Source organism: Euprymna scolopes, chromosome 8, assembly GCF_053919585.1.
Source record: "Euprymna scolopes isolate OS-2025 chromosome 8, ASM5391958v1, whole genome shotgun sequence".
Lineage (NCBI taxonomy): Eukaryota > Metazoa > Mollusca > Cephalopoda > Sepiida > Sepiolidae > Euprymna > Euprymna scolopes.
In genome coordinates, this window is record NC_136489.1 from 112,930,217 (window position 1) to 112,954,082 (window position 23,866).

At 35.0% G+C, this 23,866-nt stretch overlaps 1 protein-coding gene and 1 pseudogene across 10 annotated transcripts in view; one reads left to right on the forward strand and one right to left on the reverse strand.

The window, feature by feature from the left end:
* The window catches only part of LOC145283711 (vitamin D3 receptor-like), a 1,095,565-nt gene that overhangs the window by 545,478 nt on the left and 526,221 nt on the right, over nt 1-23,866 (forward strand). The gene's annotated exons all lie outside the window — the stretch shown is intronic.
* LOC145284186 (U2 spliceosomal RNA) lies at nt 12,265-12,390 on the reverse strand (annotated as a pseudogene).

Consider the following 23,866-nt stretch of genomic DNA (forward strand, 5'->3'; position numbering starts at 1 on the left):
TTATTTTTGTCTGGAAAAAATACTAAGTAGGCAGTGCTGTTTTTATTGTACGCAAAGAATATACGTCGACCGGTTTTGATATTTAATTTGCTTTTCTTATTTATAAATGCAAAGCAAGTTGAACCAAATACATGCATTCTGCTTAAATTTGGCTTTCTACTGCAGAAAGCTTCATATGGGGTTCTTTTTTAGTTTTTTGTTAAAGGACTGGTTGTGTATATATGCAACAGTCATTAGTGCATTATGTCCAGAGTTATTTTGGGAGTTGTGATTCAATGAGTAGACATCTTGTCATTTCAAAAAGTGTCCGCCATGATCTTTCCGTAGTTTCGTTTTGGTGAGGTTAATTAGGGACCTATTTTTTCATGTTTGATATGAGATGGTTAATTAATAAAAGTTCAAAGTCTTTGTTAGTGAATTCTGTAGCATTGTCAGAGCAGATACACTTTACTGCACTGTAGGGAGTTATCTCAGCGAAGTATTTTTTAGATGCTAGCAAAGTATCAGATTTGGTCTTTAAGAAACAGATCATTATTAAACCAGAATAATTGTCTACAAAAGTTAATGCATACGTAAAGTTTTTTTTTTTCTGACCATCGGTTCCACAGGACCGTCAAAGTCACAGTGTACCAGTGATAGGATTTTCGTGGTTTTCTTGTCTGGCATCTTGTTTTGGTACTTTGTCAATTTACATTGTGTATAAACGTTGCAGTTTGTCAAGTTTTTTGAAGTTTTATTTTCATTCCATCAACCACATTCGGCAACTTTTCCATATTTGGAATATTGCAATACCCAAGAATTTATACCATGTTTGTAAATCATGGCAGGCGGTTTTTGATTGGACTAAACTGTTTAAATAATATAGTCTTCCATTTTCTTTAATATTGAATACAGTTCCATTCGAGTACATCAGTTTGGTTTATTGGGGCTAAAGTTTATATTTGCACTATGTTTAGTGACGTCTTGTACAGAAAATATTTTGTTTAAATTTCGAGATTATGAGAGTTTTCCAGAATACAGAAACAAAGTTCACCTTTTTTTTTAATTCCTTAGCGAGCTTTTAGCATCGCCGCTTTTCAAAACGATATCGTTTACTCGACTGCTGTCAGCTAGCTCTATAAGGTGACTCTGAGGGTTAAAGTTGCGATCAAAATTGATAAAATCCGATTTTTTCGTAATTACATGTGCCATTGCCTCACAATCGGCAAGAAAATTATTACTGTTTGTTGAAGTGTCAAATGTATATCAAAATAAAAATATGTTCGCTAACGGAACTCTCCAAATTTTTAAAGGTGTCCACTTAAAAATTTTTGTATCTACATTGGAAACTCTTGTGATTGGGTCGCCCATAATTATAGCAAATAGCGTTCGTCCTTTTCTTAGGAGAAAAATTGTTTTTGGAAAAGTTGCAGTTGTTATTCGAGGTAAAGATGTAATGTAATTTTGGTGTTTTTAAGTGTGCATTTTTAAATTTCATGATATTTGTAGATTTGTTTTTGTTTTTTGTTTTTTCTGTGATCATTTTCTCAGTTTCCTCGTAACTCCTAAATGCTACTTTTAATCGACTAAAAATCATAGATTTTCTTTCTGCGTTATCACGGTGGCAAACAGCTTAAACTCACCTTAACTCATAAAGGACCATGGAGATTAACAGACTGTCGCTAATAATTTCGCCAGACATTTTTAATGAATTAGCTGTTGTGTCGGCTTCGATACGTTTTAGAGATGTCAGCTCAGTATATATAGAGATAATTTTTGGTTTTCCTTTCAATAAATAATGTTCTCTTAATATGTTCAATGCTTTGCAGCCATCGTGTAAGGCTTCTTGCATTACCAGAGATAGACATTTGTCATCTAAGCACTGTAATAATTCTGCAGAGACAGTTGCATTCTTTTCAATAAACTCGGGGTTGTTTCTGCTTTCAGGTTGTGTGTGAATTACGTTGTGTAACTTTTGAATTCGTAAATATCCTAAAAATTTCACTTACCAAATTTCAAATTTTGATTCTGATCCATCAAAGTAGTTTTCCGCGAGGTCTATAACCTCTGGAATTGGAAACCATGTTTGATTTCAGAAGAGTTTCCGATGGATAGTTATTTCATACAAGTCCTGGATATGAAGAATTTTTACATTCAGGACTTTATAATTTTGTAAACAAAACAGCAAAAGATCCTTCTCGTGTTGGCACGAAAAAATGATGTGCTGGAATGCTAAAAAAGCAATTCTAGTTTCTGATTACTTGATAGCAGAATGTAGTTCAATTTGATTCGTCTGTTCCTATTAGCAGCGTTTATAAATAATTTGAGATGCAAAAAGTGCCAGGCACTTAAGTTAAAATAACAAGATGGCAATTTTGGAGTCTCTGTAACTGCTCAAAACTCGAAAATAAAACAAAATACCGATAGAAATCCATCCAATAAATGTCATGGTGATATTTATTAGGTGGATTTCAACCAGTATTTTATTTTATTTTCGAGTTCTGGGCGATTATTGAGACTCCGAAATTGTGGTTGTCTCTTGTAAAAAAAAAAAAAAAAAAAAAAAAACGGTTGCAAGGTCATCCTTGGCATTCCAAGGGTCATCCAGACCACAGAACCGACTGAGATTAGTGTACAGATAAATATTCCTAGTATTTTAATGTTGTTGTCAAAAGTCAAATCGATCCAATTCTTTTCTTTTGAACAAACGAGTCTTTGAAGAATCCGTCGCGTTTTCTCCCTCCAAAGTCGACACCCTGCTCAAATTACATTAATATTGTTCAATTCTTGTAGACAAATAAAAGAAAACAATTATTTGACAGCTTTAATCTGTTTATTTTTATTTTTGTGCGCATTACTTAAAAGTAATGTTATTAGAAGGGGAAAAATTGTAAGCAAAATGTTAGCAAACAGCGATTACGCTCTCTCGACAGGATTAAATAATAAAACAACAACAACAACAACAACAACAACAAAAAAAAATGAAAACAATTTTCACGGAGGGCAGTTTTATTCCCGCCCCTCCATCATTAACCTACCTGTCTCCTCGTTTTATACTTTCGTATGACTTGCCCACCTTCAGTTTGTTTTTGTAGCTGCTTGTTTTCCTTTTGATTCTCTCTCTTCATTCTTTCTTTATCAACTCTGTTTATCTTCTCCTTTCCCCTCTCTCTTTCTCCTTTTCACTTTCTCCCTGTTACTTTCGGCTTCTCTCTCTCCCCCTCTCCGTCCTCATCTTTTCTCTAACTTCATCATCTTTATCTCTCTCTCTCCATCCGCATCTTCTCTCTCTCTCTCTCTCTCTCTCTCTCTCTCTCTCTCTCTCTCTCTCCATCCGCATCTTCTCTCTCTCCTCATCTTTTCTCTCTCTCCTCATCTTTTCTCTCTCTCTCCTCATCTTTTCTCTCTCTCTCCTCATCTTTTCTCTCTCTCTCCTCATCTTTTCTCTCTCTCCTCATCTTTTCTCTCTCTCCTCATCTTTTCTCTCTCTCCTCATCTTTTCTCTCTCTCCTCATCTTTTCTCTCTCTCTCCTCATCTTTTCTCTCTCTCTCCTCATCTTTTCTCTCTCTCTCCTCATCTTTTCTCTCTCTCTCCTCATCTTTTCTCTCTCTCTCCTCATCTTTTCTCTCTCTCTCTCCTCATCTTTTCTCTCTCTCTCTCCTCATCTTTTCTCTCTCTCTCTCCTCATCTTTTCTCTCTCTCTCTCCTCATCTTTTCTCTCTCTCTCTCTCCTCATCTTTTCTCTCTCTCTCTCTCCTCATCTTTTCTCTCTCTCTCTCTCCTCATCTTTTCTCTCTCTCTCTCCTCATCTTTTCTCTCTCTCTCTCCTCATCTTTTCTCTCTCTCTCTCTCCTCATCTTTTCTCTCTCTCTCTCTCCTCATCTTTTCTCTCTCTCTCTCTCCTCATCTTTTCTCTCTCTCTCTCTCCTCATCTTTTCTCTCTCTCTCTCTCTCCTCATCGTTTCTCTCTCTCTCTCTCCTCATCGTTTCTCTCTCTCTCTCCTCATCGTTTCTCTCTCTCTCTCTCCTCATCGTTTCTCTCTCTCTCTCTCCTCATCGTTTCTCTCTCTCTCCATCCTCATCGTTTCTCTCTCTCCATCCTCATATTTTATCTCTCTCCATCCTCATATTTTATCTCTCTCCATCCTCATATTTTATCTCTCTCTCTCTCTCTCCATCCTCATCTTTTTTTTTTTTTTACAAGGTGGTTACCACTTATCAAGGCCCGGAAGCTACTCAGTGATAAGGGTTATTGTAAGTACAGTACGTTAGTGTGGGTATTTAATAAAGTGTCTACTTAAGGGGGATGTTCATCAGGAATTTGTTTATGTCGAACTTGAATACATCCAAGGTGTAGTCAGGAGGGAAGCAGGCAGACGGAACAGAGTTCCACAGGTGTGCGGTTCTAAGAAAGAAGCTTTGTTTATGGAATCTACGTTTTGATTTAGGCATAGATAAAGAGTGGGAAAAGTTTTTGACAGTGGATTCAGCTAGACGGGGGTTTTTCGTAAAAGATTGGCGAGGGGGGACCAGAGATTGGAGTTCAGACGAGCACCTGCCATGGAAATAATGATAAAACAAGGATAGGCAACATCTCTTCTGTGGGAGAGAGGTTGCAGGGAAGAGAAAGGTGCATCCCCCACTACACCACAAGTTCTATTTTGTACTCTGTCAAGGCAGGATAGGCTGTTTTTAGCAGCTCCTGCCCAGATATGGCAGCAGTATTCCATCCTTGGACGTACTTGGCTTTTATATCGATAGAGAATTGCATCAGTAGTGAGATATCTTCTGGAGCGGTAGAAGGATCCCACCATCTTTCCAGCGACCTTGGCAACAGACTTGATGTACGTGTTCCATTTCAGATCAGGAGTGAAAGTCAAGTCCAGAAGCTTGTCAAAACATGGGGCTTCTCCTAGACGAGAGCCATCCATTTCAATTGATGCCAGATGGGGATCAGAGCGTTAATGATGTAAAGATAGGAGTTTGGTTTTAGATGCATTAACGTCTTCCCTCACTGAGCCACTCGTTCGAGATCAGAGGGGAAAGAATCAGAGAGAGCTTTGTCATTTACAGCCTTTGATGTGTTGCCGTAGATAGTCGTGTCATCAGCATAGATGTCAACGAATGATTTAAGTATGTGTTTAGGGAGATCATTTATGTAGATCAGGAAGAGAGTTGGGCCAAGGATGGACCCTTAAGGGACTTCAGCATTAATACTGCAGGCCTCTGATTTTTGTCCATCAGCCACTACTCTTGAGCCTATCAGAGAGATTCCTCTTGACCTATTTTATTATTGGAATCCTTTGAGATGAGTAATGTGTATATTTCTTTGCAGACTTTTGTTTCACGATGTTTCAGCCAAGTATTGTATCCCAAACTGGCCAGAGGAATAGTTGGCCAAAATGCTGTGAATCAACAACTATGAAGATGAGGATAACAGTCCGCAAATAAATGAATGTCCACTCTTGACCTTGTGTCAAACCTCATGGCAAGGAGGTAAATAACATATCGAAAGAAAATTAAAATGAGTTTTTATAACTTTTATACATTTCCTCCAATAACATCTGTGATTGCTAATGATTAATACTATTGCTTACCAGGAATGCAATCAAACATAAATTAATGGTCAAACACGGAGATTAAACGGATAATGACACCGATTAAAGAATAGAGTGTACCAAGTTAAAATCTAATCGGTTTCCTAGTATCACTATCACTTTGGGATGTTGGCAACCTTCACATGGTCCCTCCTGCTTGAATACCAACAACAGGATCAAGCAGATTAACAGTGATACCATGTTGATTTATATAAATTTACGTTTACTCCAACAGTGGTGGTGTTCCTTCTCTATGAGAAGGGATTATTTTATTGTGGGGAATGCTGATAGTCTCTTGCGCATTCTTGTAGATCAGAGTCGATTGCGCTTGTCCTGGTGTGCTGGCATCTTAAAAGCACATCTCATGAAAACCCTAACCCAACAATCGAATCAAAACTGATCAGCAAAGTTATGCCATGTCGATTTATACAAATTTACATTTTTTTTTAACGGCTTAGAACCGAACTATGCAGGAGGTTCGCCTTCATTCACGTTGATCGCTAGTCTATAATAAAGACTTAATAAAACTCGCTTCTTGCAAAAATGAGAGTAGACATTCGTTATTGTTTCGCTCTCCAAGACATTTCCTGATTTTCATAAATCAAATCTGACATTTTCATAAATCATTTTCCACAAGATTTGCTTTGAGGCAAGCGTGTCTATTGATCAGGCCTTTTTTTTTTTCTCTTGAACAGGGAAACTCAAATTAATGTATTTTTTCCGTATATAATCATAGGAAAAATTGCAATCAGATAAAAATACAAAAGCTATGATTTTTAATTAAAAGCTGAATGAACAGAATTACTACCTAGAGACGTTACTATCCTCATCGACCCAATACATTACCCATGCAAAAATATCAGTTTTATTTGATTCTTCTGGTTTTAACTTCTAATTTAACTTTTACATGGTTGAATTATATCATCAATTTTTCGTTTCACTGGAGGGTCACGATTTATCAAGGCTGAATGCCACTCAAGGATAAGGTTTAATAAGATTGGACTAGGAGGCAGGTAAATTTGAATAAACAAAGACAAATGCATATTTCAATGAGTTAATTTATTTTCAGGTCGAGAACCCCTAATCGTGGCGATGATTGGAATCTTTACAGAATGAACATTTCTAGGAGCAGTGACAGTGAAGTATTAGCAGATAAAACATCTCTGCTGACTGATTGTAAAACTTTCTTCCAGTCAGAATGGTCCTGGATATGACCTTAAACTATATTCAGTGTTGAGGCCCCAGCTTGTGGCCTTTGGGAAGTGTGGAGCCACCCTTTAATTGCCATTGCTCCCAGGTCCACTCTGACCCGGAGTGGTAGTACCTGTTAGGGTCCCAACTATGGGTTAAATAGAAACCGACTTGAAAACAATGAATATATTCTATTAAAAAATTTTTCTTCAAAATCTTTGGATTCGGCATTAAATAATCTGAAAAGGGTTGATATGCCGTAAAACAAAAACAACCAACCAATCCAGTCAGAAACCCCAAAGATAACTATAATCTGCAGGGAGGCAGTCTTGCAACAATGTGTTTCACAGACAGAAAGCTCTTGCGAAGAAGCTCTGTGGAAATTTTGCCCGACACTAGACACATAGAGGAAGAAGGAAAGTTATTTTTCATTGGAGTAGCAAAGTGAGTTCTTGCTGTGAATGTTTTGCAAGACAAAACTGTCATATTAGCATTGTTACTTTGTGTAAAATCCTCTCAATTTTTCATTCTTCTATTTCAGGATGTATACCTGTGATTATACATGAATAAATTGTAGAGATTCGGAAGACGAATGAAAACCAGTTAATAAGGCTTTATTCATCTATAATCACATATAATGCATGCGGAAATAGAAGAATGAAAAATTGAGAAGATTTTACAAAGTAACAATGAATAAACGTGTTCGCATTCGTTTTCCATCTTCGGAATCGTTACAAAAACCGTCATCATATTCGGTTACACTTCTGTTTTACATGCGAGCATCAGTAGGCGAGGCTTCTAACATATTTCAGGAAAACTTTGATGTGTCTCTCTAGTGTGGTAAATTATAAATGTACCAAAAATTATTTTAGTGAATAGCATTTTACTTTCATCCAAATAAATACCGAATACATACGTAGACTCCATCCCAAAATGTAATTCTATTGTTTGTTCCAGAGGGAGGAGAAAACGCCAAAATAAAAGAGAAATATAAATATGTATATGTATTTATATTACACGTGGCAGCATGGTCCTGTACAGGTTCGTCCACACAATCCCAAACACCTCCAACGATTTGGCACAACACGATCCCAAACAATACCGTCAAATTGACACGATACGACACGATCACAAACGCAATAACACAGAGCAATCTTTTTCAACTGCTCCCGATTTATTAGCTTGTTTTTTATAGCCGTTTGACGAAACTCGATCATCGCTGTGGGTAGGATAAATGTAGCTCATTGGTTGACTTTTGATTTGCAATCACAGTTCCAGGTTTGCTTTTCATCGCAGGTAGGCCCGACTCGTACACTGGCACACAATTCTTCCGCACATGCTCGTCACACTCTTTCCTGATCCCGAGATCACACAAATGACAATTTTGGGCAGGCCGTTTTGTCCTGGTATTTTGCCTTCATGGTACAGGCTAAGGAACTTCCTCAGTGGTGCCTTCGTCTGTCACATGATTAAACTCTTCCTGCTTTGGATCGTTGGGTGCATCATCTTCTGAGGAGCTTTCTACATCTGTTCGTACAGCAGTGGGGCTTCATTATCTGATGAGGTAATTTTATCACTGATTATGCAATTGTCGGCACACTGGGTGCACATCCTTTATGTGGCGTAGTATTCCATCAACTGAGAGCGAGTGTTGGCTATTGATTTTTGTCACCATTCCTGTGCCAAACTTCATCATACATCTTCCCCATAGATTAGCAACTGTAGTGTTGGGCACCATCAGTGCATCGACACCCTTGACACAGATCCTATAAGTGTATAGCACATTCGCAGATGCTGTCATGATCATCTTGTCTTTAGACGTGACTTTGTGTCAGTATACTGCCTCTAAGATCGTACACTTTGTTCTTGCTGTAGTGTGCTTTATTGTGTGATGGGACCTCTTGATTATTCCATTTCCAGAGGGTACATGGGCACACCGAAATCAAATGTGCAAGTCACACATTCTGTGTAAACTCAGCAAATGTCTTTCCGCAAAATGCTGCGCCATTATTCCTGAACAATTCGATCGACTGCCCCTTTCATAAAATATACTCTCCAACTGCTTAATGACGCTAGCAGATTCCAGTCGGTGTAACTGCCTCCAAATGGCAAAACGGCTAGGGCCACAGTCTATCAGCGTCAAGTACAACTGAGTGCCAGAATGGGTTATTTTCATAGCAACCCTGTTCCAGGTTTCTAGGATGTCAAGCCTACCTGGCTTCTAATACACTAGGGCTGAATCTATAGACTGGCATTCTTTGTGATCCCCAACTACCACCCACACTTCAGTTTCAATTATTAATGGGTTGACTGCGTGGATGGGTGGCATTGGAACTACACTGTAACATCTTCTCCACAGATACACCAGTCGCCTTTCACTGAATCGTCCTGGACTGCTCTCAAACAAATGTTTTCAATTATCCATGCAAGAAGAGGGTCTCGCACTTAGTCATCCCATCCAGTTTTTTTTTTCATATTTGACCTTCATTTTACAAGGGTTGCAGAACACACTTTCATTCACAAAAATGTCGTCAGTATACAAAGTAGCCGCATTTATGGTCTTAACCTGGCTGAGGACAGTATTAACAATGACCTGCATTAATAAAGGGACAACGTTAAGCTCAAATCCGAGACGGGTAAGACACTATCGCTGTCCCTTGATCTTTACTGTTTGGAATGGCCTAAGAGATTTATCAACATGTACTTGCAAATAGGCTTGGCATAAATCATAGCACTGTAACGTTTGGTCCCTGTTGTCTCCATTTCCTCAATTTTTGTAAGCAAGCATTCACGTTGGCCATATGCACATCCACATAGTCATTTAGCTTCTGATAATCCATAACTTTGTTTGTTCTCCTTCACAACAGCCATGAGGGAGAATCGACCTTTTGGAGGACCAAGTTTTGTCCTCAGGATATGGCAGCAGCCAGCCATTATTGATCCACATCTGCTGTTCAAGGTCATGTTCCTCATGAATTTGTGTTGGGGCGGGATACTCTTCAAGTCTATTTCTCAACACAAGTGGATTGTTTGTCGCCAGCCCATTTTCATGATGTGGTCCACTTCCGAGTGTTCTGTTCATACTCTGCGGAGAAATCAGGCTTGGTAATGGTGATAGCAGCAAAATTGATCAGCTACTCCTCCCAGTCACTTGATTGCATCCAGCTCAAGCAATAAATCAAATCTCAGTAAGTATTCATCCACAACTAAGACTGCTATGCTAATGCTCTGCGTTGCACCAAGATTCACTTGCACCATTCCCATTCCACAGCAGCTAAGTGTGCTTTCATCTGTTGTGAGCACCAAGGTCACTTTCCTCGTCCATTCCTTCTAACACGGCTTGCGGACTAGTGACTTTGTGAATCCAGTATCTACTAGAGCTGTACGTGGTAGTTTATTGATGTGAACAATTAGAACCAGGAATATGCCATTTAAACCAGTTTTGGGGGATGAGATTCTCGCACCCTTGCTCGTTTCTCGAACAAAATCGAGCAATATGTTCATACTGCTGACATCAATAGCATGTGATATTTTTCCGAGGGATGATACTGACATCTCTGCCTGTCGCACTATCCAGTAGAAATCGCTTCCCCTATGATTGAGTCTGTTACAATTATAACACCGCCGTGAAGTAAACATCGCCTTAGATGTGATTTGTGCCGACCGTGCAGCTAATGCAGCTTGCTCTGGAACTCCTGTGCAGTTCTTTAAAATGGCACAAGCGCTCACCAACACATGTGAAAGATTTAGCATTGATCCGATACACCGCCAAACCGGACCACATGCCTACGTAGTTCTGCCAAAAATACCCCGACCATTGCACCTGGTTGGAGGCGACATGCTGCAAACTGCTTCCATGCAGTGAAGGGATCCAAAGCAAATGCTGTGTACAGCGTTTTCTTTATGCAGTCCAAATCCACCCGCTTTTCCTCACTTAATTGTTGATACACAGCATATGCACCGCCCGACAAGTGTAATGGAATAACGCACTCGATGTGCTTCACCCCACTCAGCTGACATATCAGTTCAGCTTTCTCCAACCACTCTACTATTTACGGTCCACATTCACTTCCATCAAATGCTGGTGTGAGCTTTTGGTCAAAGGCCATGATGACCGAAATAGCTTGTTTGTTCAGGAGGGAGGAGAGAACGGCAAAAAAAAAAAAAAAACGATTCAGCACAATATGATCCTGAACAATACCGTTGACTCAACACAACACGATCCCAAACAAAAATGATCCCGAACATAGTAACACAGAGCAATCTTTTTCAACTGCCCCGAATGACTTATCGGCTTGTTTTTTTATAGCCGTTAGGGGGGGAAATTCAAGTCGCAGTGGGCAGGATGGATGTAACTCATTGGTAAATTTTTGATTTGCAATCAAAACATCTGGTATTCGCTTTTCGCCACAGGTACGCCCAACTCATATGCTGGAGCACAATTTTGTGCACTTCTATGCATACTTGTCGCATCTATAAATTATAAAAAAAATAGGTATTTCTCACAGTTCAAGATTCAAATAAATCAGATTTATATAATTTTATTCAGTCATTAGACCATAATTAAGTAACATTCTCTGAATTTCAATTTCTTAAAACTCCTTAAGCTTTCAATTTTGGACATTTTCAAGAAACAATAATAGAATAAGGATTTTAGACATAAGGTTTAGTCTCATATCTTGATTTTAATTTTTGTAAGGTGACATAAAAATAGTGAAAAACTGTCTTGTTCATTAAATTATTTGTACCCATCTTAAGACTGGTATTCTTCTAGTTATATTATTTACCTCCTTTCCAAGAGGTGAGACACAAGGTCAAGCGTGTGTTTGATGAAAGTGTTTCTATGGTACAACTGGATTTGAACTTGGCACAGTCAGGTTTTTAGTTCATATCGTTAACCATTTAACCATCGTTAGCTCCCATCCAATTCAATTTTATACTCGTTAAAAAGTGAATTCAGACATTAATTTATTGCCGTCTTATTTATATAATAGTACGGAAAAACATTTTGTGGTCGTACGTTAGGAGTGTCAGAATTCGCTATTAAAAAAGGAGTGATTATGTCGACTTGCTATCTTTCGGAGCTTATAACAATATAAATAATGTAATTTAACCCCTATTTTTTTTTTTTCAATAAAAGGAGCAAAGACCAAACTTTAAAATAAAAGGTTTTATTGAAAAATATACAATATTTTTTTTTAATCGGTTTTCTTTAAACAAGGCCGATAGCCATTAGTTGCATGCTCTTGTGTAATGAATGAATGTGTGAATGTAGGATTGACATGAAATTCTTAAAGATAAACTAAAATGACCGAAAAATGGGTTGAAATGACTTAAATAAAAAGTAAATGACTTAGAATGACTTTAATGAACTTAAGGATGAATTGAATGACCTTAAGAATGACTTGAATGCTTAAAAAATAACTGGAATCTTTCAAAAACAACTTGAATCATCTGGAGAATGACTTGAATGGATTTGAGACTGACTGGTTGTAAAGTGGGTGATCATTTTACGTTAAATTAATACAGAAAAGTAATCCCTCACTTTATATCACAATAAGTACAGCATGTAGTAAGAACAGATACTACACTTTGATCTTGGCCAAAAGGCCAAGAAAAGCTTAAAAAGCTTAGAACAGCATTTATTAACAACAGACCAGATCTTAACCAAAAAGGCGAAGCACAAAAGTGTTACAGACAGACCGACGGAGTGACTTACTGAGTCGCTTGCATGCAACTAAAAAGATTTCACAAAATTCAACGAATTTTAACTTTATCTAAATATAATAAATCTATATAAATTAAAAAAAAATCACTTACCTATATAAAATACTAATCAATGGATGCTTCCATTCTTCATTTATGAGAATTTGTCCTTATTTATATTTTATATTCCATGTATTTTTTAAATAAAAAAATTTTTTTAAAGAAATATTTGAAAAGACCGCCATTACGTAAGCATTAACCGGTGTTAGCAAAACGGTGTTTCTTCCTGTTTTGAAATACAGATGGATAAAAGGACGTAAAAACAACGCATACGCGTAAACCGTGAAGCCTTGTGCATGAAGAAATATGTGTCACCGTATGTAAAAAATAATCACATTTGTCTTATCAGTTTTTGCCTTTAAAAAAAAAAAAAAAAAAAAAAAAACACTCGACAAATTTTTTTTTTCTTCTCTCAAAGACATAAGAAATACATGAGTTTTTGATTTAATATATTTTATTTCTTCTTTATGGAGTAATTTTTTTTTTTTTTAAATATCTACAAAAAAACATTGAATGAAATAGAAAAAATTGTAATTCTACGAAAGTTTCTGGACAATATAACAAGATTATAAGGTTTCACTTAAAAAAAAAAGCAAAAAAAATTCAACGTGGTTTTAAAAAAAAAGGTTTTAAACTTTGGACCTTACAGGTCAATTTGCGAATAACTGTTCTTTTTTTGTTGTTGTTTTAAATCAGCTTATTTTATTTATTGATCTTTTATCTTCAATTTGTGATATATAAATTTGAGGTGAGAAAATTAATTATTTTCATTTGAATAGACATTTCAAAATGGGAGAGGGGGGTGAATAATAATTAAAAAAAAACGCTTGTCTAGAATATTATATTCGGTTTAGTGGAAAGAACATAAAATTTCATATTGAACCTGAAAATATCGTAAAAATTGAACCATTAGAAAAATTTTGATAAATTTTTAAATTTTAAAAATTGAAAAAAATTTAACTCATAAAATTCAGTTGATTTCATTACGTAAAAAACATGGCTGCATGAACGCGCGTAGGCACTTTGTAAACACTGTTTTTTAAAAAATAAAAAATATTTCTATTATTTTTTAAACAACTTTAATAATTTATTTTGAGGTATATTTCATAAAGAAAATAAACAACAACCCACTTTAAAAAGAGAAATTACGAGTTTTTTTATATTTTATTCGCAGTTTTGTGTTAGGTGTGTCAACCCCCCCCCCAAAAAAAAAATCTGACACACCTAGTCGTACGTACGTTATCACTAATCACTCATTTCTATTAAAAGAATGAGAGAGAGAGACAGACAGACAGACAGAAAGGCCAATGATTGGTCCTGTCGGTTTTACAGCGTATCAACTCAACGCAATTTTCATCGCATAAATGTTGTGTAATTTTAGTTATCTCCTTTGCAGAAGGTTAAACACAATAAAACTGTTTCTGTGGAACAAACTGGATTCGCACTTGACGCACATAGATTGTCAGTCCGTGTCGTTGTACATATAGCCACTGCATTTTTTTCTAGTTGTTACACATGAGTGTGCTATGGGGATTATCTAGCAGTATGGCAAAAGAATGACTGGAAAATATTTTATGTGAAACAGACTTGTTACGCAAAATTTGAATTTTTGCTTTTAATCCCCACCCCTGCGAAAATTAAGTGTTTATGGAACATATTTGCCGTAAATAGAGTTGGTATTTTTTTTTTTTTTCGGAAAATGTAAAAACAAAGCAACCAAATTTCTACACGTCTTTTGCAAATAGACACGTGGCAAAATTGCTGTTTGTTGATATCGTTTGTTTCAATTTTGTTTTTCTGTTTCTTTCTTTCTTTTTTTTTTCTTCTTTCTTGCGTCACAAGTTGTTTTGTGTGGAGCAACTTGAGATTCTTTGCTCGCCCGTGTTGCATGTATTTCGCGTAGTCGGTTTCAAGTAAGTTTTCCACTTGGCCACTGCGTAATGCTAAAAGCAAATCGTATTCTTTGTTGACATAACCACTGCTTCAGACAACAATGTAAACCGAGGAGAAAGTGAGTGGGGGGGAGAGGGGATTTGTTTTAAACTAGAGAAAAGAGAAAATTTAAAGAGCAAAAAACTAACATATCAGCATAACGATTTTATTGACATTAGTACATGGTTTTAGTGGAGTATTTTATTTAAACAAAGTTATTTTTAGGATAATGAAACGCTACCCGGCGTTGGTCTGGAGTAATGTATTTTTCATGCCTTTTTGTTCTTGTTCAGAATTTCTCTTTAAAAAAAAAAAAAAAAAAAAGATAAAATTTGTTGTACGTACTCGCGACGAAACGAAAATACTATATTCCAAAAATCACGTTAATTGATCAAGTAGTTTTATTTTTTATGAAGAAAATCATTTATTAAGCGATTAATGAGAATTCGTTGGCATTACAACATCTCGCAAGTTTATATCATTGTTGAGTTACCACCTTTTTTAAAGATTGTTTTCAAAATGACGAACAAGACGGCCGCTCTTCAGTTACTCATAAAATTTTATTTTCTTATTTAAAAATAAACTAATTGATCAATTTTTGTGATTTTTTAAAAATACTTTTTTTTTAAATATTTTTTTTTTAAATATTTTTTTTTTTCATAATATTTTTGTTTTTCAACATTGAGAAAATTTTGGACAAAAACTTTTTTTCATTCTTTTTAAATCGCATGAATATTTTCGATTTAAGTCAATCACTCCCTCTCAAGGAAAAAACAAAAAGGAGAATCTTTGTGTATGTGTCCATAACGAAAAGCATAGTTGTCAGATAAGGGGAGGGGGGGGGCTTGTTCTAATGCAATTGTTAAACGTCTACGATAGTAGTGAAAAGGAGGAAAATAGGAATGATCTCTAAGCGTTTAAGCTAAAGGGCAAGCGTATGAGCTACTGGAAAGCAGTGATTGCGTATACTTTTTTGCCGAATTCATGCAACTATTGAAGGGAAAAAGAACCACAAACACTCTAACAAATCTATGTGTGTCCCCATCTGCCTCACCACGAGGACAGTTAGACACATGATTGTTTTTTAATAAATGAAAGAAAAGTATCCACTTTGAATGTTTTATCTGAAATAAGTATTTTAAAAAAAAACAACTATATCAGTAGAATAATGATAGATTCAGGCTGTAGTTTTAAAGGTATAAAGTTTTACACAAACTCTTAGAATTCAAATTTTTTATTCCTAGAATTGCCAAATATCCAACTCCAACTCCCTAGAATTTACAAATCTCTGCCCCGGACTCTTTGGGATTACCAAATCTCTGCCCTAGACTCTTTGGGATTACCAATTATCTGCTTTATTAAATCTTCTGATCTTCAGACTGTTTGATTCTTTGGAGGGTTAGCTTTTTTTTTCTTTTCTTTTTTTTTTTTTTTAAACAACTTCCGGTGATTCGTTTTAATGTCTATTTTCTCCAATTCCAATTTCTTTGTCTTTCCAGTGGCATTATTTTCTTTTGTCTGGCAATTTCCAAGCTTGTTAGGAACAGAATTACAGTCATAAAATAATCTAAACACAAGAAACAAACTTTTGCTGTTTTTGTTTAAAACTCATTTGATCTACTCGGTGTTGTCTCTCGAATTAGACGGTCGACAATGAAACAAAATTAAAAACTCAACTCTAACTCTTAGCATTCTTACGAGTCCCACTCAAAAAACTCTAATCTCACCAACCATCATTAGATTACTTATAAATTTCAAAACTTGTCAATTCCAATTATTTTTTGACTAAGGAGGAGGAAAATGCACTGAAACTTCTCAGAATTATGGAAGATTGTTATTATTAATGTTTTGTAATCCATATACTATTAAAAAGTTGATTTTTTTTTTTTTTAGTTTTCCTGTCCTTATGGAAATAATAACCTGTTTGGTTGACAAACGCGGAATAGGCAGAGTATATTTTGTTAAGGTTCTAGTTTTACGATATCAATACTAGAATTAAAATCTCATGTAAGTTGAAAGTATATATTTTTTAAAAATAGATACATATTTTATAAATTTTTTGGTCTTTTGGTTAAGAACAAAGTGTGTTATCTGTTTTGGTACTGCATTTGGCCTTTCATGCACTGTCTGTAAAGAAGAAAGGTAATTCTAGATTGAAACAAAAGTGCCTCTTTTTTTCGGGAGGGGGGGGTCAGTACATTAAAAAACGATTTGTGTCTTACTCTGCCCATGTGGAGAGGTAAGTAAATAGGAAATGTTTCTTTAAAATTAAGTAAACCTTTTTTTTTTTTTATCTGCAAAAAATGTACACATAAAAAGTATTTGGCAATAGTTCAAAGTGAATTATTTCTGTTTGAAGATATGATTTGTTTTTTTTTTGTTATTTTTTCATGAAATATCAATGTTTTACTTTATACTGATTATAAAGCAGTAGAAGCTATGTAGAGGTATACAATTGCCGCAACGTTCAAGAAGCAAAATTAAACAAGTAGAAAAAAAATTGAAGAAAATTATTCTTCACATATTTTCTTTTTAGTAAAGCTAACGCAATTTTGAGTGAAAAAAACATGTTTGCATTAATTTCGATAAAATAAAATTTGTCGGAGAATATACAAAATTGAAATAGAGTTGCCTTATATTTTCAGTTTAAGTTGCTGAACAAAGTTGGGAAAAGGCCAACCGTTATGTAGTGCAAATTAATTAAATAAACGTAATTAATACTTAAAAAATAGTTTACTATATAGATTTGTATTTTGATCAACAATACAAACAAGAAATGTATCTGTGTGTTAATCTAAGATACAGAGTTATCTTGTCAGATTCTTAAAGTCAAACCCAAATAGCATTTAAGCTGACAAAGCAAACTTTGCTTCTGACTAGCTAATTTTCATTTGCTTTTCGTGTACTATGTTATTGACATAATAATAATAATATGATGTACTACAATTTATGATAATCTGAAACAGTTTTAAATAACCACATAAAAATTTATAAAATCTGTAAGGAGAATGGTTCATATTTTTTTTATTAAAGAATATAATAATTGTTTATCTTTGTTTTCATTAATTATGCAAACTGGAAGTATGTGTATGGATCTAACGTATAAACGGTTGGCAGAGGGCTACAGAACCTCTATTCTCCTACTGACATGAGGATCCCACTTCTGAGGCGCTATTTCTTGATTTAGAAGCAGCCTCGGTCCAATAGAAAACACTCAGCCTCTTGAGAATGAATGATTACAAAACCCTGACCGCCTGCAATGTAAAGGCAAGGATATGATGCAGCATTGCATAGTGCTCAATTATATTCAATTATTATTTAATGTAATAAATATTCTTCTATTCATGCACATGTTTCACGGATTTTATGCTCGTCAGTATGGAAATTAAGTAACCGTACTACCGATCAAACAATTCGAACCCTAGATCTAAATATGATGTACCTTGGCTTCCTACAAATCTGGCTGTCGTGATGATTACATTTTAAAAGTAAAAGAAATATGCCTTTTCTCTCAAAAGTGACTACAAGAGAAATGTTAAATAATTCATACAAATCAAAATAGAAAAAAAAAAGCAAAAAAAACTGACAGCATTTATATGACAATAACATGTATTTACATTCAAACAATGGACCACTTACAGCAGCTCCTGAAATACGATTTCATTCAGTTTTGGGTGTGATTGAATAAAGAATGCAATATAAGTCACGAAATTCACTGTCTTTTGTGTTCAATGCACTCCTGCCTTTCCATCCTCCCATTATTTTTTGTCCATCCCATTTCCCTTTTACTCTCACTTGTTATTGCATGGGTGGTAGTGATCCAGTGCAAAGAAACACACCTTGACCATGTACTGATGCAATGATTGGATCTTTCTATCACTCCAGATAGTACTTGACTACTGCTGCAATTCTTTACCCGTATAAGAGTCGGATACATCCTTAGTTGAAATTTTGTTGCAACGTGTGGCAGAGATGTGAATTCTCTTTTTTTTTTTTTTTTTTTTTTTTTTTGAAAATTTCCTTTTTTTTCTTTTTTTTTAATCCATAAAAAATTTATTTTTGCTTACATTGCTGGAGATGCTCATGAATTTGAGGCCTTCACTTTTTGATTGAAATCTGTTTTCTTTTTTTTTTATGTTTGGTAAATAAGAAAAAGCATATTTTTCCCTCTCGTGACAGTTCTCTCTGGAAATGTTCAAGCGATTTATTAAGGGGATAACGGAATTAGATGACTTTGTTCGTCGAAGAATGACTTCCTGTCTCCTTTCCACATGCACACTCGGTGGTGTTTTCAGTTGAAGCTGCTTAGTTGTTTATGGAAAAAGAAATGTCTTTTGCGCTATCGTCTCTGTGCACACACACACACACACACACATGCACACACAGCTGTGCCCTCCCCCATCCAGATTGAGAAATTCATTCAGCTTTCTTTTTTGCTATTGGTTACTTGCATTTCTGATCTGGGGAGGTGCCTTCTCCTTTAGGTGTTAGTGTAGTATTCTATTCTGTTATTGTGATAGTATCCTCCCAGGTATTGACTTCTGCCTTGAGGCATGAGGTGGGAATAGTATAGATTGATAAAAAATCAGCTGTTCGTTAGAAAACTTACATAATTTTGTTTGTATATCTAATGTAACAGGAGAAGGTGGCATATTTTTGCTTAATAAGAAAAAGAAAAACCATTAAGTGGGGAAATCAACTCACATGACTAGATAACTCTGACCAGTTACAGATGAATTCAAATATAAGTATAAATACAAAACTAAAAACATAAAATGAAACCAAGAGAACTGAAACTACTTTAGTTGATAAGAGAAACGAGATTCTTTTGCTGCCGCAAATCATTTTGTGATATTGTAACCGTTCATTGATTTTGCGTTGATTGCCTATGGGGTCCAGCCTGTCAGGACTGCTCGCCATCACATTCATGGATAAACTAGAATGCTGTGCTCTCATCTCTTGTGACTCCTATATCTTCACAAGACACGTGGACAATATTCTTATTCTAGATCTGTCTCAGGAGGAAGCGATCTCAATTTTTAACATCTTCAACAACACAGACCCACGCATTGAGTTCACTATCGAGCACCCTGACAATTCTGGATCCTTGGCACTTTTAGACTTCAGCCTATACATCTCTGAAGGTGGATATTTATTCACCAAATTCTATAAGAAATCCACCTGTAGATACCTCTTCATACATTACAAATCTGCCTTTCCTCGTAAAGCTAAAGTAAGCTATAGGAAGAATGAAATGACACGCATCTGCAATAAATGCAATGAAGCTGATAAAAACACCTGCACTAGTAAATTCCACCAAGTATTAGAGACCAATGAATGCCTCACATCAACCATTGAAAATTCTTAACAAACACCGAAATCGGACACGGCACACCTTCTCTAACACATGCTTCCTGAAACTGCACCATTTCAATGGCAGGATCAAAACAGCTACTATTTGCAGGGCTATCCATAGAGAGGGTTTGGACATACAATTAATACACACTGGGCCATCACTGCGACAATAATTATCAAGATGCAACATCCACTATAGCAATGCACCCTAGCAAACTGCCCAATGAACAGCACTAACATGTGCAATCATACATACAGCGTGTATTGCATCCAATGCACCACATGTAACAAATCATACATTGGTAGCACAGTGAGATACTTGCATGTTAGAATCAAGGAACACTTACAAACACAGGCCTCTTCTTTTCACAGGCACTTCCACACATGCAACAATGCGAACAAATCCATCAGAGTAGATATCTTGGCCACTGAACGCAACATTGGTAATCTTTGAATCAAATAATCAATTCTGATTGCTAAATTGCATCCCGAGATTAATTGCCAATATGAACTAGGCTCCTCATTCTTAATTTAACTCGCACAATCCCACCATTATAAAAATGAAAATAAAAAACAACAAATAATATAAGATTGAACCATTTAATCAGTACTACCTAATAAATAACCACTCAAATATTAATTGAATACACCTATTTATTTAGCATTACTTAATAGTCATTCAAATTTTAATTGAATACGTCTACTACTATCAGCCAAATAATATAATAAATTATAATGAAATAATGAATAAAATAAAACTAATATATAAATAACTGGTCCATTTTACAAATCTATTAATAACAATATGCAACAATCAAATAGTGACCCGTGTGTGTGTGTGTGTGTGTGTGTGTGTGTGTGTGTGTGTGTGAGAGAAAGAGAGTTATGTCCAGACCAGCACATATGAGTATATGTGGGTGCATGTATAGGCGCTCATATGTATGTGGTTTGATTTATATGTGTGTGGGGGAAGGGGGTACTTGTATATGCGCTCATACATGTTTATATAGTTTAATTAATTTCTCCAAATAAGCATAACATTAACACATAACAAATAAACCATAAAAATAAATACATAAATTTGAATAAATAAAAGAATTAAAATTATTTTCAACCGATTACATCATAACACGTTCAGTAAATAATTATTAAGAAAATAATATATAAATGAAATAAAATAAGTTAAAAAAAATATTAAAAGATAGCAAATTAATTAACATTGGTACTCATGTGGAGAGTGATCCGTGCTGAAATAATAATGTTATAATTTAAAAAGCCATTCTTAACATGGGGAGGAGAGGGTGTTTTGTACATATTCTATACTTTACAATTGTATAAAAAACATATCATAAAACTTTAATTAAACGTGGAAATACGATTTAAAAAATAGCGCGGATCACTCTCTGCATGAGCACCTTAAAATTAAATAAATACAATACACTTGACTTAGAATAATACATCTGGATTAAATTAAAACTCACTCAATATAATAGTTCACATAATATACAACACATTACAGCATATAACTAATCAAATACGTGTGTGTGTGTGTGTGTGTGTGTGTGTGAATGAGTGCATGTATATGTGTAGATGATATAGTAATTGTGCGATTGAACGCATGCACACATGCAGTATAATGATCAATTAATTAATCACCCAAGGTTATCGTCATTAGATTAGTTAAACTATTAATCTCCCGTCAGTAAATTAATTTAAATTCTGTTGTTTAACCGTTTCTTCAACGGTAACGCGGAAAATAAAATATTAATAAACAATAATTATATTTAAAATACGATTCATTTATAAATACACACAAAAAAAAAAGCCAAAAACTATATGTCCCCCCCTGCCGACTGATGCCTTTGTCATGTTTTTGTGGTGAGACTGGAAAGAGTCACGTGATTAACCTTATAGCTGATTACCTCAAGCGAACACTTTCTCCCAAAGGATATGGAACATCCAGCTGTTTTTGTTGCAGCTTCCACTGGTACTGCAGCCAGTAAAATAAACGGCACCACACTTCGCACGGCTTTTCATCTTTCTATTTTTCATGGCAGAATCAAAGAAAGACACTTTTCTAGTAAAACTCTAAATGATTACGTAAAAAGTACAAAATTCTAAAGGTTCTTATCACTGACGAAATCTTCATGACTGCCTATGAAACGCCAGCTGAGGGTTTATTATTTAAACTCGTCAGCCTAACATTCACAGGTAACAAACAGGAATTGGAATAAATGCATAGTTTATTTGGATTGCAAAACAAATCCAAATTGACATGTTATTTAATTGCCTTCCAACGAGGATATAGTTAAAGGTTGGATCTTCATGTGTAGAAGGCACTTTTAAAAAATGAGTTGCCTGCTTACTAGTTTGTAACCTTATATTTGTAAACCAATCGCATGTATTAAAGTTCAATCTACGAATATATAATCAATATTTGTAAAATCGAGTCTACAAGAGTTACTTCCCTTGTACTGTTAGCCAAAATCAGTCGTAAAACTGTTACCTATTTTGACCATTTTACCCCCTAGCCTGATGTAAAATATTAAGCTAAAACAGCCAAAGTGACACCCTTGCATGACAAAACGATGCTTTATTTATCATATTATTTATCATTTAAAACCCCCATTTAGGCACAAGTATAAATTGTTAGGAGAAAAATAAAAATTAGCCCGAAAAGGTGTCTTTTTTTTTTTTTTCACACTCTGGGACTCAAGCCCCAAAATTTTCCCAGCGTCAAATATTATGTTTCCCAGATGTATATCCATGTGGTCTTGCCTTTGGATAATTTTCAGCAAAATCTAATGGTCGGAAAAGATTCTATGTCCCCAAAAGTGCCATTTTTGGCCATTTTTGACCCTCCTTGGGATGCAACCAGAATTTTTAATCAAAAATCCGAGAATGTTAATTTCCTCCCTTGGGTAGTTGTAACTTCAGGCAAAATTTCAGAAAAATGTAACGAGTAGTTTATGAGAATTTTGGAAACGAACAGACGCAGATGAATTCTAAGGTCCAAATCTGACTAATCGGTGGGCCAATAAATAATAATTATATGAATAAATACTGTTGATTTTATGAAAGTCCCACACTTAAAAAATTATATAATTATATTGAAATAAAATGAAATAAAAATATTTTCAATACATTTTCAGGTAATAATTTCTGCAAGATTGTTAGTGTTTACTTATCTGACGAAAAGATTCTTTCTTTGAAATAATTATAGAATACGGATATTCCATCAGACCATCTGCCGCAGGTAATCACAATGCAAAAATCGATAAAAGGTGTATATGAAGTGTATTTGTAGTTGTATTAATAAAACTATTCTTCATCTGCTTCTCTCTGTTACACCATCTGCATTATACTGCCTTCTACAAATTACATTTAATTTATATATATATATATATATATATATATATATATACAATAGATAAATGCGAGCATGAAAAGTAATGTGGTTAAGCTTAAACATGAAAAAGTGAAGAAACTAGTTTGTTAAAACTGAAAAAGAAAAGGACAAGATATTTCTAGTAAAAAAAAAAAAATAAATAAAATTATAACTTAAAAATATTACAGCAAATAAGAATTGATTATATAATGTTATAAACTGGATTAAAAAAAATGTTAATGTTGCAATATTTTAAGTTATAAGTTTATTATTCTATTTTTTTACTAAAATGTCTTGTTTTTTTCTTTTCCAGTTTTAAAAAATAGGCCTTACTTTTCCATGTTTAAGCTTAAGCATATTACTTTTCATGCTCGCATTTTTTCTATTGTAATCTATGATTTTTCCAGGCTTCCAATAAATTCACTTGTTCTTTTTTAATTTCAGTCTTATTTTTTGGCCCCCATAAACACATATGTTAATAACAATGTACAGCACTCGTCTACTTTCAATAATATTCCCCCCCCCCCAATTATCTCCCTTCATGTTTTCCATTCTCTGTTTCACTTGTTACTTCTCTTTTCGCGACAGTTAATTAGTAGCAACAGTAGCCGCTGAAGTGACGTGATTGCTATGGAAACCAGTCATAAAAAAGTCGCT